We start from the raw sequence: 16,265 nt of genomic DNA, 5'->3' as shown, positions 1-16,265 counted from the left end.
AGAATTTTCCAATAAAATAACATAGCCAACTTGGATTTGTATTTTCTTCAATTTTTTTTTCACATTCACAATTTTTATCTGAAAAATTGCAATAGATTTTCCCCCCCATGCAGCCCTAGAAAATACCATAATTTCGATGTTTAGGGCCTAGGGAATATTATAGATGCTCTTTTGATTTGGGCCACTCACAATAGGACAGCAGTTTGCTAATGAATAATCAGAAGACATTAGCAACCCCTCAGCAACGCTCTGAAAACATTAACAACATCTTAGCACTGTGGCAACACGGGCATGCATGAATCAGAAGATGTAAACATCTGTGTTTTAATGTAGTTAGATTATTTTTTTAAGTCAAATTGGACAACAAAATGAATTGCTAAATGTTTGTGTTGTCTTGCATGATGCATTTTTTCATCTCTGGTACATATTATCATCATCAGTAACTCATTTTATAATTTCTTCTTTGCCCTCCTAGTTGTTTATAGAATAAGAATGAATTGTAAACTGTTGTAAAGTTATTTGTCAACAAGCTGATGTGGAATTTTGGGAGGGAATTTTTAATGAAAAGCAGGTGTATGCTGGCTGGAGCAACTATGAAAAGCCTTAACAAGAAGGGTGGGTGTAAAAAGTAAACATGGCACTTGTCTGTACAAAGACCTGTATTGTACTGTGTGCCATGATTTAATCTTTTTCATGTTGGGCTTTTTAAAATGTCTGAAATCTGAGCTCCCTTTGAGGTCTTTGTACTATATTTTATGATTATTAAAGAAGTAATTTCCCAGAAATAAAAATTGTTATCATTCACTCATCAAGTCTTTTTCAATAAACCCATATGACTTGGGGTTTTTTTCTTCCGTGGAACACAATAAGAGTTATTTTGCAGAATGTCCAAGCTGCTCTTTTCAATGCAATTAAAATCAGTGTACCATTGCTGATTTTTATAATTTTTGACTTTGGCTTCAGCAACATTAAAGGGATAGTTCACCTAAAAATGTAAATTCTGTCATTAATTACTCACCCTCATGTCATTCCATTTGAAACGCAAATTAAGATATTTTTGATCAAATCCAACAGCTTTCTCACCCTGCATAGACAGCAATGCAACTACCATGTTCAAGGTCCAGAAAGGTAGTAAGGACATTGCTGAAATAGTCCATGTGACATCACTGGTTCAACCTTATTGTTATGAAGCTACGAGAATACATTTTGTGCGCAAAGAACACAAAAATAACAACTTTATTCAACAGTTTCTTCTCTCCCGAGTCTTCAATGCGTGTTAACAAGAGTACCATAATGCATGTGTGGTGTTGCAGATGCAGGAGCCGGTGTTCTGATGTAGAACCCAGATGCTCTGCGCTTTGTTTACATAAAACAGTCTTTGTAAACATGTCTGAAGATTTCGACAGATAGGATGACTTGCAATTTTGTGACGAATCTTACTTATTTGAACCATAATATACAGATGCTAAACTAAGTGAGACTTTCTACATCAGAATGCCTGCTGCTGCGTCAGCACAGGTTGTGGTGCTTTTACGAACACGTGGCACAGACTGAAACAGAACAACAATTTATTTTTGTTTTCTTTGTACTACGGCTGGCCAATATGGCAGAAAATTTAAATCTTGATTTTTTTTTGTAAAACGCTTGACAGATTCTCGATTGTTACAATTGTTAACGAGTCACCTTGAAAATGTAACTATAATATGATTCAAGTAACTTTTTTCTTTATTAACCCTCTAGTTAAAGAAAATTCTATTCCAGTTGCACCACACATGAAGTTGTCAACTGTAAGTTACTTGGTGGTTCGAAAAATGCATTATTATTCACATAATTTACATAATTACAATACCTTTCTCCACAGCCTGGCACAAATGGCTCGATTAGTTCTGGGTTTGATAAAGGCCCGCCTTCCAAAAAAATAAATGTGTTGTGATTGGTAGCTGTCCCAGTGCACAAACAGCTTAGACAGTGTTTCAGTACTGCCACGCCCCTTGCCAAAGCAGCAAGTTCTGTCTATAGTTAAGGATATATTAAGGTATAGTTTACGCTACAGTAGTGTTGGGTCCTATCGTCAGCCTGCTGAGATCACCGATGCATAATATTATCATGCTAATTTATTAAATTATTTACATACTTAGTTTCATTGCCCGAAACCAGCTCCAGCATAAGGTTAAAAGCGGCATAATGTTTTTAATATGACTTAATTTTTATTTAAGATGACAACATAAATAAAAACACTGTAAGTTACTAATTTTAATGCTTAAATTTCTTTAGTTATTCAAAAAGCAGCTACAGAAAATGAGCTAGTCAATGCTTGTGTTTACACCAGCTGTACTGACCCCCTATACTGCACACGTTTTTGGCATGTTACTGCTCTGACGTGGCCACTCTAGTCAATGCTTGTGTTTACACCAGCTGTACTGACCGCCTATATTGCACACGTTTGTGGCGCGTTACTGCTCTGACGTGGCCACTCTAGTCAATGCTTGTGTTTACACCAGCTGTACTGACCGCCTATATTGCACACGTTTGTGGCGTGTTACTGCTCTGACGTGGCCACTCTAGTCAATGCTTGTGTTTACACCAGCTGTACTGACCGCCTATATTGCACACGTTTGTGGCGCGTTACTGCTGTGACGTGGCCACTCTAGTCAATGCTTGTGTTTACACCAGCTGTACTGACCGCCTATATTGCACACGTTTGTGGCGTGTTACTGCTCTGACGTGGCCACTCTAGTCAATGCTTGTGTTTACACCAGCTGTACTGACCGCCTATATTGCACACGTTTGTGGCGCGTTACTGCTCTGACGTGGCCACTCTAGTCAATGCTTGTGTTTACACCAGCTGTACTGACCGCCTATATTGCACACGTTTGTGGCGTGTTACTGCTCTGACGTGGCCACTCTAGTCAATGCTTGTGTTTACACCAGCTGTACTGACCCCCTATACTGCACACATTTTTGGCGTGTTACTGCTCTGACGTGGCCACTCTAGTCAATGCTTGTGTTTACACCAGCTGTACTGACCGCCTATATTTCACACGTTTGTGGCGTGTTACTGCTCTGACGTGGCCACTCTAGTCAATGCTTGTGTTTACACCAGCTGTACTGACCGCCTATATTGCACACGTTTGTGGCGCGTTACTGCTCTGACGTGGCCACTCTAGTCAATGCTTGTGTTTACACCAGCTGTACTGACCCCCTATACTGCACACGTTTTTGGCGCGTTACTGCTGTGACGTGGCCACTCTAGTCAATGCTTGTGTTTACACCAGCTGTACTGACCGCCTATATTGCACACGTTTGTGGCGCATTACTGCTGTGACGTGGCCAGTCCAAAGAAGCCGTTTGTTGTAGTTCTTAAAAAGGAATTTTTAAAAAACGAAATATCTCGCTTTGGAGTGGACTTTGAGATTTGTAGCTTTGTAGATCTTGTTTATGCCCAAACATACACACCACATACTGACTAAAATTCAAAAAGTGTTAAAGCATAATAGGACTAACAAACATGAAATATCAGACATGCAGTAGTAGTTCTTCACAGGCTTCTTATTTAATTGCGCTGCTTTTCCATAGTTTTTTTATGTAAACATGGACACGTTTGACTGTTGCACTTGTGTCTCTTGCAGCGTCTAATGCATGAAACGGCATTCTAAGCTCTCAGATTTCATCAAAAATATCTTAATTTGTTTTTCTTTGTCTTACGGGCTTGGAATGACATGAGAATGAGTAATTAATGACAGAAATTTAATTTTTTGGTGAACTAGCCCTTTAAGCTTCTGACAATTCTTTCAAGGGTTAGTTCACGCAAAAATGAAAATTCTGTCATTAATTACTCATTCTCATGTCATTCCAAGCCCGTAAGACCTTCACTCATCTTCGGAAAACAGATTAAGATATTTTTGATGAAATCCGAGACCTTTCTGACCCTGCATAGACAGCAAGGGTATTACCACGTTCAAGGCCCAGAAATGTACCAAGAACATCAAAAAAATTGTCTATATGACCACCACAAGTGATGCAGTGGAGACAAAAATGTGGAAAAAGTCGATATTTTTTATTTATTTGTGCAAAAAAAGTGTTCTCTTAGCTTCGTAAAATTACAGTTGAACCACTGATGTCATATGAACTACTTTGTCGATCATTTTGGTACTTTTCTGGGCCTTGAATGTGGTAGTACCCTTGCTGTCTATTGGATGTCAAAGACATCTCGGATTTCATTAAAAATATCGTACATTGTGTTCCCGAAGATGAACGAAGGTCTTACGGGTTTGGAACAACATGGGGATGAGTAAATTGAAGACAGATTTTTCATTTTTGGGTGAACTAACCTTTTCAGTCTTTATTTGAAAACATTTTACTTGAAAGCTTGAGTTAGAATAGTTGGCAAGTGGAAGAATGAGTGAATGAGTTTTGCCAAACAGGAAACCCATTTAGCCACTTATTAGCAAACATGTTAAAATCTAACAGGTGCATTACTAATTTATTTTGTCATAATATAAAACGTGAAAATATACAGACATCATTCAAAAAAATCTCATTAGGACGATGGAAATAGAAGTGCTAAAATTCAAATTTGTTTCCAGGTTTTGGCCTACAAAGATACATCATACCTACAGAACTCTGTTGTGTGGCTTTTGAAGACTTAGAATATAGTGCACAAGTCACATGTATGACTTTTTTATGATTTAACATTCTTTTTTTTGTCCTTTTGGAGCTTGACAGTCTCACCATTTACATTCATTGCATGGGAAAGAGCAATGTGAACATTCTTCAAAATCTCTTATTTTGTGTTCCACAGGAGAAACTGAAAAAAAGCTTATTTTTTTTAGTTTGACTAATATGCACCTGTGATGTTCTCACCGTTACCTGATCCTTCCTGTTTTCGATTTCTTCTCACTGATGAATCCTTGTTTTTGTCTACGAATACATTTGGCCCGATTCTCCTTTGAGTCTGAGTTTTGCCTTCCTTATTTGACAAGATGTCATGAATTATAGAAAAACAAACACGATTCGTCAGTCGCGCAGGATGCCAATCTCAACGATGCACAGGGTGAACAACAACATCTCGCACAGTACGCTGAAGCCGTGCGCTCATGGAAACACTGATTTGGGACGTTTCCTAGCCCTCCACCCACAATCCCGTTTGCTGGATGTGACACACGTGCTGTGAGGTAAGCCTCCGTGCTCTGGCGCGGCGGATTAAACTTCTGGCCCTCAGCGGGTGTTTGTGCCTCACACAGATATAAGAGAATCAATTTGCGACAGGGATCATATGGAATTACTCGGCGAGTTTGTAATATTGCCAGGCTTTTCCCGCGCCTCTTGATAGATGACTTGACTCGCTCTTGCTCACTGTCTGTCTGCCTGATTTCCGCTGAGCGTAATAATGAAGTGCTCTGGTTGGCCGGACTTATTTTTGACCTTTCTACCGCGCATTTTTTCCAAAACAAAAGCCGAGGGATTTTCCCAAGCCTGGATCAGGGTGTGTGTGAGGTCGGAATATTATTTATAAGTTCTCGTTAACTTAAATCGAGAGAGTTGTTTTGAATGTGATAGTACATTTCCTTTCGTTGGAAGAAGTTGTATCCCTTCAAAGGAGCAGAACGCACATCTTTGATGAGTTAACAGCACTTTAATCCTCTAGAGACTTCATTCATCTCACAGAAACTCTGCTGTAAACATTTCCATTGTGAAATGTTCTACAGTATAAAGAATGGCTTGTTTTTTTGCCTTGATCCTAAGCGAAGCTATTTGAAATGGGGTGTAGATCAATGCGAGCGTATTAGATGAAGATTGATTTAAAAAAGCAAGTAGTCAAAGTTAAAAATGGAAGTCTGTGCCACTGAATATTAAATCCTCTGAGCTCATTTTCCTTTGGGATTTGTAACATTGGTCATAAAAGCATGTTTGAGTGAAGGAGTCGTTCGCTCATACAGAAACATATTGACGGTCATAATGTATGTTGGAGGTTCAGCGTCTCTATTCCAAACGGGCTGGTTTCAATTATGCTAATAAGTAATGCTTTGCTTAGCCATGCAAGTGACAGATATCTGGCCATTTAGCCATGTGCTTTGTGATCATGGATTCCATCAATGATAATAACGGCCTTGTTCTGTCCAAGTTTCTAAATGACAAATTTTATTGTGCGCAATTTTAAGCATAGGTTTCCATTTGATCGTTTGTCTAGATGTCCAAGCAGCTTAGAACTTCAGAGGAGCATCTCTGCAGAGGTTTGGATGATGTGCAAAACAGCACTGGTTCAAGATGCAGTGGCTCATTCAACCTCTTTCTCAGTCTTTATATGCAGGACTGTAGCTAAAAATTGGAGCCCTGAGTGTTTTGTTTACATGCAAGATACTAAACCAGTTATGCTTTTTAAAATGTGTTATTTTATCAGGTATAAAGGACCTAAAGAAAAACGTGACAAAAGGCCTGTTTGGACGGTAATGGTTTCTTATGGGAATCTAAGCTATTTTCAACATTTACAGGGACTAGTCAGTGAATTTATTACCATCTGAAACCAGAATGTCAGTGTTTTTCTCCCACCACCCACGTAAGAATCCCCGGCCAAATTACCTACCGTTTTTTTTTTTTTTTTTTACTAACACCAATTGCCATCCGAATCCACGTCTCTGTGCTTATAAGAAAGGACCAATTGAAAAGTCATTGTTTAAATCCATTCTGGCCACTGCCAAACACCATACAGTAATTGTGGCAAACTTTCAAATGCATTTGTATTTATTTCAGATGTATACTTTTATTACTGAAATGCTGGGAAGTATTTACAAGAACAGTATTTCATCACCGCTCCACCACAGTGAGTGGGAGCCATTAAAAACAAAAATAAAGAAAAAAGGCATGTACACATTTGAAACGGGCAATTATTATGGAAGCAGCAGGTATGTAATAGAATTTTAAAATGTATTATATACAATTTTATACATAAAAGATATAAAGCAAGCAGTTTTGTTTGCCTTATGTAAATAAGAGGTTGCTTATTTCTTCTCATTTTCTCATTTTTAATGACATCAGTCATTTTGAGAGATAGAATGCAAGAGAATAGTCCATCTATTTTCCTACTTTTAAACAGAAGATTTAAATAAATAATAAGCAGGATATCCCTGTACAATAACAGTACATGAATAATCATGATCTAATACCTAAATTAAATATTACTTGATGAGTTAAGGCGTGCACTAATCAAGAACCGCAACATGAATTCATGTGTGAAAACTCAAATAAACTTAATTAAAACTTAAGTGTTAAATGCTTGAACTAACAAACATGTAGTCAAGGTGGTTGTTATTTACACATGAATTCATATGACTCATTTCATAGTTCTTGATTAGTAAATGCCTTTAAAGGATTGCTCCACTTCTAAAATAAAAAAATCCTGATAATTTACTCTCCCCCATGTCTTCCAAGATGTTCATGTCTTTCATGCAAAGAAATTACGTTTTCCGTGGTGCTCAGTGGACTGAAGGTTAAAAATGCAGTTTCAATGCAGCTTCAAAGGGCTCTACATGACCCCACCCGAGGAAAAAGGGTCTTATCTAGCGAAGCAATTGGTTATTTTCTACAAAAAATAAATTAATAAATCACAATCTATGTACTTTTTAACCTCAAATGCTCTTCTTGTCTAGCTCTGCGATGTGGATGTGTGCTCTGTGCACTCTGGTTCAAGACAACTTCAAAATCGTCTTACATCGCTGCAGAAGTACCGACCCAGTGTTTACAAAGTTAACATCCAAAGAAGGTCAAACGCCTTTTACAAAAAAAGGTAAAACAGCGATGTCAGATGAGTTTGAAGTTGGACGAGAAAATGAGATGGTAGTTTTTCAACCTAACCTAACTGTCTTGAACCAGAATGAACAGAGTACGGATGCACATTGCAGAGCTACACTGTAAAAAATAAAAAAGACAATTTGTTGAGTCAGCTTAAAATAATTTGTTACCCAGCGGCCTTAAAATTTTAAGTTGATTCAACTCAAATATCTAAGTTGTCACTTAGTATAATTCAACATTTCAAATTGAATAAACTTTTTTTGAGTTGACTGAACTTGCTAGTTTTTAAGGCAGCCAGGTTACAAATTATTTTAAGTTGACTCAAATTGTACAGTGTAGACAAAATGAGCATTTGTCATTAAAAAGTGTATAAATATTAATTTTTTTTAAAGAAAATGACGATTGTTTCACTAGATAAGACCCTTATTACTTAGCTGGGATCATTTAGAGCCCTTTAAAGCTGCACTGAAATGGCATTTTTAACCTTCAATCTGTTAAGCACCATTGAAGCTCCATTATATGGAGAAAAGTCCTGGAATATTTTTCTCAAAAAACGTAATTTCTTTGTGACTGAAGAAAGAAAGACATTAATATCTTGGATGTGAATATCTTGGAGTAAATTACCAAGACGTTTTTATCCTGCAAGTGGGGTAGTCATTTAACTATTGTGTAAAAATGATTCATATAATTAAAAAAAAGGGGATTTCCACTATCATTTTACTCCAGATTGTTATTGCTGTTTTTAACCAATTTCTAGAGCTGCTTATTCTGTTGTTATAAGTTATAAGTGTGAGTTTTACCCCACAAATTTGCTGTAAATGTATAAATTCATTAATAAATCTGTTTTATTTATTTATTGGTAAATTGTGTATTTAATTTGTATATTCTTTTGATTTCTAGCACTACTTATTATATTATATTTTGTGAGTGTTTTTTTTCCCCACATTTGCTGTATGTCTTTGCTAAATTATTTAAGTTTGGTTAAATATTTTGTTGCAGATTGCTGTATATTGTTTATTCATATTTGAGCTATATTTTAAGAAATTAGAAGACATCTTAGGCTCATTGCACTTTTTTATATTTTGTAAAATAAGATATGACTCAAATATGAATAAACAATGTACAGCAACCTACAGCAAAATATTTTACCAAACTTGAAGCTTGTAGAATAAATCAAAATAGTAAATTTGATTAATTATTTGGCATATTGTTTGTATTGAATCTGATGATTTTTTTTTTATCCATTTCTAATTTTTTTTTTCTTTTTTTAAGTTACTTCTTTAGCGAGGAGACAGCAGTATCAGTGACTGTTTACATGCATATCAATATTCCAAAATTAATCCGAATTTGGCGATATTCTAATAGGATTAAGTTATGTAAATGCCTCAATCTGATTCCCTGAAATAGTGTAAGACAAATTCTGATTCCAATTTAAATTAATGATTGTCTGACCTATTCCATATATTGTGTGAGGCATTTTTGAAGCCTAAAAGTTTTTGAGTCCTTATTATTCAATTATTGTAAAAAAGTAATACTGTTGTGAAAAACTAGAAACATTTTGCTTATAAACATCATGTTCAGAATATGGCTGCAACCTGAATATAGATATGCATGTAAACATAGTCTGTACCAATTAAGATATGATTTGAGGTTAAATATAAAATCTCGGTAAAACAAAGAAAAATCAAGGTAAATATCACTCGTGGAACAGATGACTTCAGACTCCTATAAAATTTTAATGAGAGTATTCAGAGTGAAGCTGTACTGCAAGGCTCAAATAGTCACAACAAGCTGTATAAACTATACAGTGATGTCTTTGTTGTTTATAACAGGACAGGGGGATTCAAGTATTCACCTTGTTTTGGTCACTTTCTCTCTATAATTCATTAAAACTAGCAATAGTTTGTTTTTCATGCTCAGAGGGCCAGAGTGAGGTTGAGTGTTTAGTCACTGATGTATAAAACAGCTTTCACAAAATCATCAGCCTGAACATTTGATGTGCTTTTGTTTTCAGTGAGCATGAATAGAGCACCCTGGTTTGTTATTCAACTCCCCCGATGCTTTCTATTTATGGAAGCGAATCTTCAAAGATAGCAATTTTTGAGGAGATCAAGAAAAACAGGGTGATATTATACAGTTCCGGCCTCCGCTGTAGAAACAGTTTGAGGCATTTCCTCCCATTCCACATGATTCTGTAAAAACTGAGGCTTGTTTCAAGCATCTCTGATGCTGAGCTGAATTTGTATTATGTGTCCCTTTCGCTTATGTAAGTTCATGCTCCCTACGTACCCAAACTTTGATAAAAAACAGGAACAGTGTCACCTCGACCCAGTGGACCAAACACACTTCAGAGCCTCAGCTGAGTCAATAGACGGCCCCTCGTATTTTAGAATGACACTTAAAGCTGTTTATATGAACTAAGGCCCAAATGAGTCCAGAATTCTTTACCGAACACCTGTGGCACCGCACAGCGGGACTGGGACGGGAAACAGGTGGCAAACACAGTCTTGCATCATTTTGTCCATTCTCGTGGTGGAGCGCTGCAGGAGTGTGCTCGCACCAAAAACATACAGTAATCACATGGTTTAATATATAACAAAAAGTCCTTTTTTTCTTAGTAGTCTGGCACATGGTGTACGCAAGTGATTTTCAAGCTTTTTCTCAGAGGTCCCCTTTTTTATGCTTCCAGCACATTTCTTAATGGGAAGTCATTGCAAAACCTGTTTTATGCACGTATCTAACATATTACTTAATAGAAATTGGAGGAACATTTTGCTTTAATGGATATCTGTGGATTGAAGGCCAGGCTAATGTTCTATTATATGGAAATATGTAACTATGTTTTGATCTCAAATGACATATTTTGTCTATATATCTGGCACTAATTAAATTTTAGCTAATATAATTAATTGTGTGACATTTTAATTAATTTAATTTTTTTTATTTTAGACATGCACCCAATGTATAGTTTTGTAGAATAAATAAAAAAATGATTAATTATTTGTATTAAGAACTGCTTATGTTATTCATCAGAACTGCTTATGTTATTAATTAATTAATTAATTTGAATTCATTTTTTTCCCCATCGTTTGCTGTAGACATCTTTGCTAAAATGTTCAATTATGGTAAAATATATTGTTGTAGGGTGCTATACATTGTTCATTTATACAGTATGTGAGCTATATTTTATGACATCAGAAGACTTTTTAGGCTCATTTCACTTTTGTCATTGCCTTTATATTCACATCCCAATTTCTAAGTTTATAGAATAGCTTGATGAATTATTTGGCATATCATATTCAGTTTATATTTAATTTGATTAATTTGTAATCAATTTCTAGAACTGCTTATGTTGTTATAATTTTGTTACTTTTGTATTCATATTACAGTTTATAAATTCATTGAATAAACATGAAATATTACTTTTATTTATTTATTGTATATTGTGTATTTAATTTGTATATTCATATGATTTAAGCATTTTTATTCATTTCTAGCTCTACTTATATTATATTTTAGTAAGGTTTTTTCTACATTTGCTGTGTCTTTGCTAAAAATGTCAAGCTTGGTAAAATATTTTGATTGGTTAAAATATTGTTGTAGGTTTCTATACATTGTTTATTCATATTTTAGCTGCATTTTTAGTAGATTGGAAGACATCTTAGATACTTGTCATCACTTTATATTAGCATTGTAAATTATAAATCTATAGAAAAATATGAAATTTTATCTGGCTGTAAAAATACAGTATTCTTGAAACTGTGTCTGTGGACAGCCAGATTTGAGTATTGCTTTTGTGCTTGTTAAATTAGCAGCCCATTTAATTTGTAAGAACGTTAGACCCTTTATGGAGGTGTCCAGTAACATGTAAAATGTTTTGGCTGTGTAAGTTTTCGGGAGCTGTGTGTGGTCTGTTTGAAAACATCTTTCAAGCGGGCACAGCTTTGCCAAAAACAGCATTCACAGAAGCGTTTATGCAGGTCATTGTTAGATAGTAGAACGCCAGCCAGAGTTCTCTGAGTAGGTCTGTCTAAAACATAGAGCAAACAGAATATTTCACAGTCATAATTGATAAAGAACCATACAGTAAAAGAGGAATATGAGACCCTAACCACTTGCATTCAACACACTGTTCCAAACCATGACATACTGCCTTGATGTCAACAGCCCTTTAAAGCAGCATCTGAAATGGAAACTTATTTTGAACACTGTCCATAAGTCCTTGCGTATCATACAAGTAGCACTTTCTCCCACTTTCCCACCATCTAGGATTTCTCTTTGTAGTGGATTCTGGGTTTGCTTTTCACTGTGATGTAATATCAATGCATATTAATGCAAATATTACATTGTTGTATGTATATGTGTCAACACTAAACTAGGGCTGCCCTCAACTAAAGATTTTTCTGGTTGACTAGTAGTCGTTCATTTTAAGAATTAGTCAAGTACTAGTCACACGTATAATAACCATATAAATCGTAATAATGTGCTTTAATTGCCTACATAGCCAAATAAGCACTTAAGCGCAAACAAAAAAAGTTTGCCACAGTCCACCGGCAGATATAATAATTAGAAATGTTTCAGGGAAAAACAGCAAGGAGACTGCATTAACATTTTAAAAATGTATTGATAAACTAGTGCTTTCTTTGTTTTTTTCGGCGTAAGAGATAAATTTGGTGACACTGACTCGTCATCATCGCAGTAATGAATGTGCCTACATGTTTCATACAGATTTTATGATCTGAAAATATTTGTTTTTTATTTGAATTGGTTTGTTTAAAAGTAGACATTTCACTCTCTATAGATAGCCTATATTTTTTTATGTCTGTAAGAAAAGTACATTGCGTTTCGAAGTTTCACGCTCAAGTCCACAGAGACCGAAATGGCAGAAAGGGCATCTTGTTTCATTATCTGCTTTCATTATTTTACAAAAGTGCGACGTTTCGTTGTTATTGTGAGTGCACACAAATTAAGTCTTTACAGATGCGAAAAAGTCTTTACAGATGCGAAAGATATATTACTTTTATCTGTAGGACCAAAAATGACAGAGTATTTTAAGAGCAAGTGACCGCACCGACGCCTCCATCTGTCATGCAGGGAGCGAGCTACTATTCAGGTTCCACACTCAATAGCGCACATTTTTCAAGGCTAACACTAGATTGAGCGGCCATGCAAAGTTGCTACTATTTACATATTTCAGATGGAAAGCCATATTTGATGTTAATGAATGATAGGTGAGCATTTGGATGTCCTGCTCAATGTACTATATTTTTTCTGCGAAATTTAGTGAAATTTTGGTCGACCAGGCCTCTTCTCATCGACATTCTTTAAGCATGAACACATGGACAAAATACAGGACAAATTGAATTTATTTGGGTGAATACAGCATAGTTTACAATATTACATAAGTTTAAACTCGTCTAACAAGAATTTTATAACATAAAATTGTAACATTTAAAAGTAGAATTTTAGTGTATTCAACCATTCTCTGTAATCGCTTTTTACCGAAATAGCACTAATTCTCATGCCGGTGTGTCACCGAAATCTGAGCCGGTGAAGGGCTGCTGTTCATGGGGTTAACTGCAAACTTCAGATCACTCGTAGCTAAACGATGCCATGACTGACTCCAAAAACTGCCCATAAACAAACAGTAATGACATTAGAGAACATATTTTAAGATACTCAGAAAACTCAGTACAATAACGAATAAAATCCATTTATTTTATGCAAGGCAAAAGGCATTTCCCTCCTGCAAAACAACTGCTGCTGATGCAGCTGACTGACAACTCGTGCTTATGTTGCGTTGTGTAAAATAACACAATTTATAGCACAGTAAAGACTTTATAAATGAAATAAAATTTTTACAAACATTTATTTCGCTGAAGAAGTGCAAACTGACGGCGCTGAGAACGTCTCTCTCCTATAGAGGACTCAAAAAGCCTGTGCTCTGACTGACTGTAACTCAACAGCTGGGTTCTTTCGTCAGAGACAGGCTCAACCCAGCGTGGCTGGGTAGAAAAAAATAACCCAGTATTAAAAATGACCCAGCAACTTAGTTACATAAAAACTACCCAGCACCTTGGTAAAAATATTTAAAATAATCCAATAAAATGACCCAACAAGCATTTGGGTTAAAAAATAACCCAGCATTTGAGTGTAATGTGATGCAAATGTCAAAATGTGTTAGTTTACAAATCATGCAAATCAAAAAAAAAAAAATAATTATGCCACATTTCTAATGTGTATGGAGTCAATTCAATGCCACATATATTTGCAAAAGAATTACAAAATACAATAAAGTTTTGCAAAAGCAAATTAAAGTATTAAGAAAAAAATTATGTGCTTCTTGCAAACAAAAATAAAAAATAGCAAATTTTTGTGGCATTCAGTTGACTCAATGATGCGATGTTTCAAATCTGGCCAAAAGAAGGCATTTTAGGAGGCATAATAATGCCATTTAGTGCCAACCTTTTGTAACAGCCTTCACATCTGGAGTGCTTGTGATGTCCACACAGGGAGCTTGCTAGGTTTTGGAACAGAGCCAGTGGTGACATCTGCTAGTAAGAGCCCTGTGAAATGCCTACTGCTCAGAAGTGACCTCAGCTTCTTTGCTAACTGTACTGGCTGCTGCTGGTATCGTTAGATACAGATGCACAATGACTTTCACAAGCACTTTACTAGCCCTCACATCCTGTTCAAACTCTCTCCTGATGGCTGCAGGCTTTTACATGCTCCATTTGTAATGCTGAAAATATTCAGAGGGATAATTTCTGTTTTCCATTTATAGATTCTTGGTTTTCAGAGATCTTTGGCTTATTGCTCTAGATACTTTGAGATATTTTAATTAGTAGTATTATTTTACTCTTACTGAGCACCATATGTGACAGAATGATATGGATCTTAACATGGGTGGATTCAACAGATTATATTAATCTGTACAGTTTTATGTTGGGGATTGATGTTATTCAGAGAACAAATGAGTGACTTGGTGTTCATTCCTACTGGATTTATTAACATTTTAATTACAATGCTTTTTTGAGATGTGTAACATTTTTTGAGAATTTTCTTGTTAGGTGAACTATTCCCTTCTGCAATTAATTGAACTCAAACCACTTATTGTAACCACTTATTGTGACTTTACAGAAGTTTTTGTAACGGTTTTATTGTTACAGCAGATGCACTTTTTTTTTTTTTTTTGATTGTCTTCCAATGACAAAAATACAATTTGTTGAACAGTCTGATGCGTCGTACAGTACAGTCAACCACGTGAAATAAAGTTAGCTTGTCCAAATAAAATAAAAAGCATCATTATGCGTTGTTAAGGTTGAGGGATAAATATTTTGATTATGAATTACCTGCATATGCATGTTGTTTTCTTTTTCTTGTCATTTAAATTTCAAATAAAGGTCAAAAACTCCTCCCATGTTCAGTACTGTGAAAATTTAATTTTGACAGGAATGCACTTTGTTTTTTCTTGACTCTACTGTGATGTTGTACGTAATTAGTCATATTAAGCAGTGTTATAACATATTAAACAGACACGCTCTTGACATTTTATTCAGATGACCGGTATCAGATTATTGGAATGTGGAGAACCATGGCAAGCCCAATTTCTGACATTGACCATTACCATGGAGAGGAAGTGAAGACAAACAACAGTGCTATACATGCAGCAGCTGAACTGTTGGTCAAAAGTTTGGAATAATGTTAAATGTTATTGCAAACAGTATTAATTAATCATAAAATTTATTATGTATTTTTGTTAATTTTTTTGTTAATTTTTATTTAATATATTAATTACTCTGTTTTATTGTCATATCATTATATTACTTTTGCGTGAACGAAAAATGATTAATACATTTTTTTATGATCAAAAACATCAAATGAATTCCCATTTTGAGTTCACTGACATCAATAAAAATGTGTTTAATACATTTAAAGTCACATGATCCTTCAGAAATCATTCTAATTTGCTGATTTGCTGCTCAGTGATGCTTATTCAGTAATGTTTCTTATTATTATCAATTTTGAAAAGTTTTGCAGTTTTTTGTAGAAAAATTAAAGCAGAAAATTCAAAAGAACATCAACATGTCCTTGCTTAATTAATATGATTTATTTATTTTCTTTCTCATGAACTTTGGAATCATATTAGAAAGATTTCTGAAGGATCATTCAGCATTTCCATCCCTAGAATATATCATTTTTAAATATATTCAACTGGAAAATTATTTTAAATTGTAATAATATTTAAAATAAACGCAGATTTTGATGAGCATAAGAGAAATAAATGAATAAATAAAAATGGACATTTACAATCTTTGCACAAATAATTGTCCAACAAAATGTTTAAAGTACTTGTTGGGCAATAACAACGAGCAAATCAACATGATTGTCCAGGGCCAGAAAGAGAGCGGGAAATAGTGTTTAAACCCAAATTATGACTATTTTGTGGTGCAAAAGAAAAAACACACTAAATGTTT

At 35.2% G+C, this 16,265-nt stretch overlaps 1 protein-coding gene across 2 annotated transcripts in view; it reads left to right on the top strand.

Moving 5' to 3' along the window:
• Positions 1 to 16,265, top strand: part of bicc1b (BicC family RNA binding protein 1b) — a 103,169-nt gene that overhangs the window by 24,586 nt on the left and 62,318 nt on the right. The window lies entirely within an intron of this gene.

The sequence above is a fragment of the Labeo rohita genome, chromosome 12 (assembly GCF_022985175.1).
Source record: "Labeo rohita strain BAU-BD-2019 chromosome 12, IGBB_LRoh.1.0, whole genome shotgun sequence".
Classification (NCBI taxonomy): Eukaryota; Metazoa; Chordata; class Actinopteri; order Cypriniformes; family Cyprinidae; genus Labeo; species Labeo rohita.
This window is presented reverse-complemented; position numbering and strand designations above follow the sequence as displayed.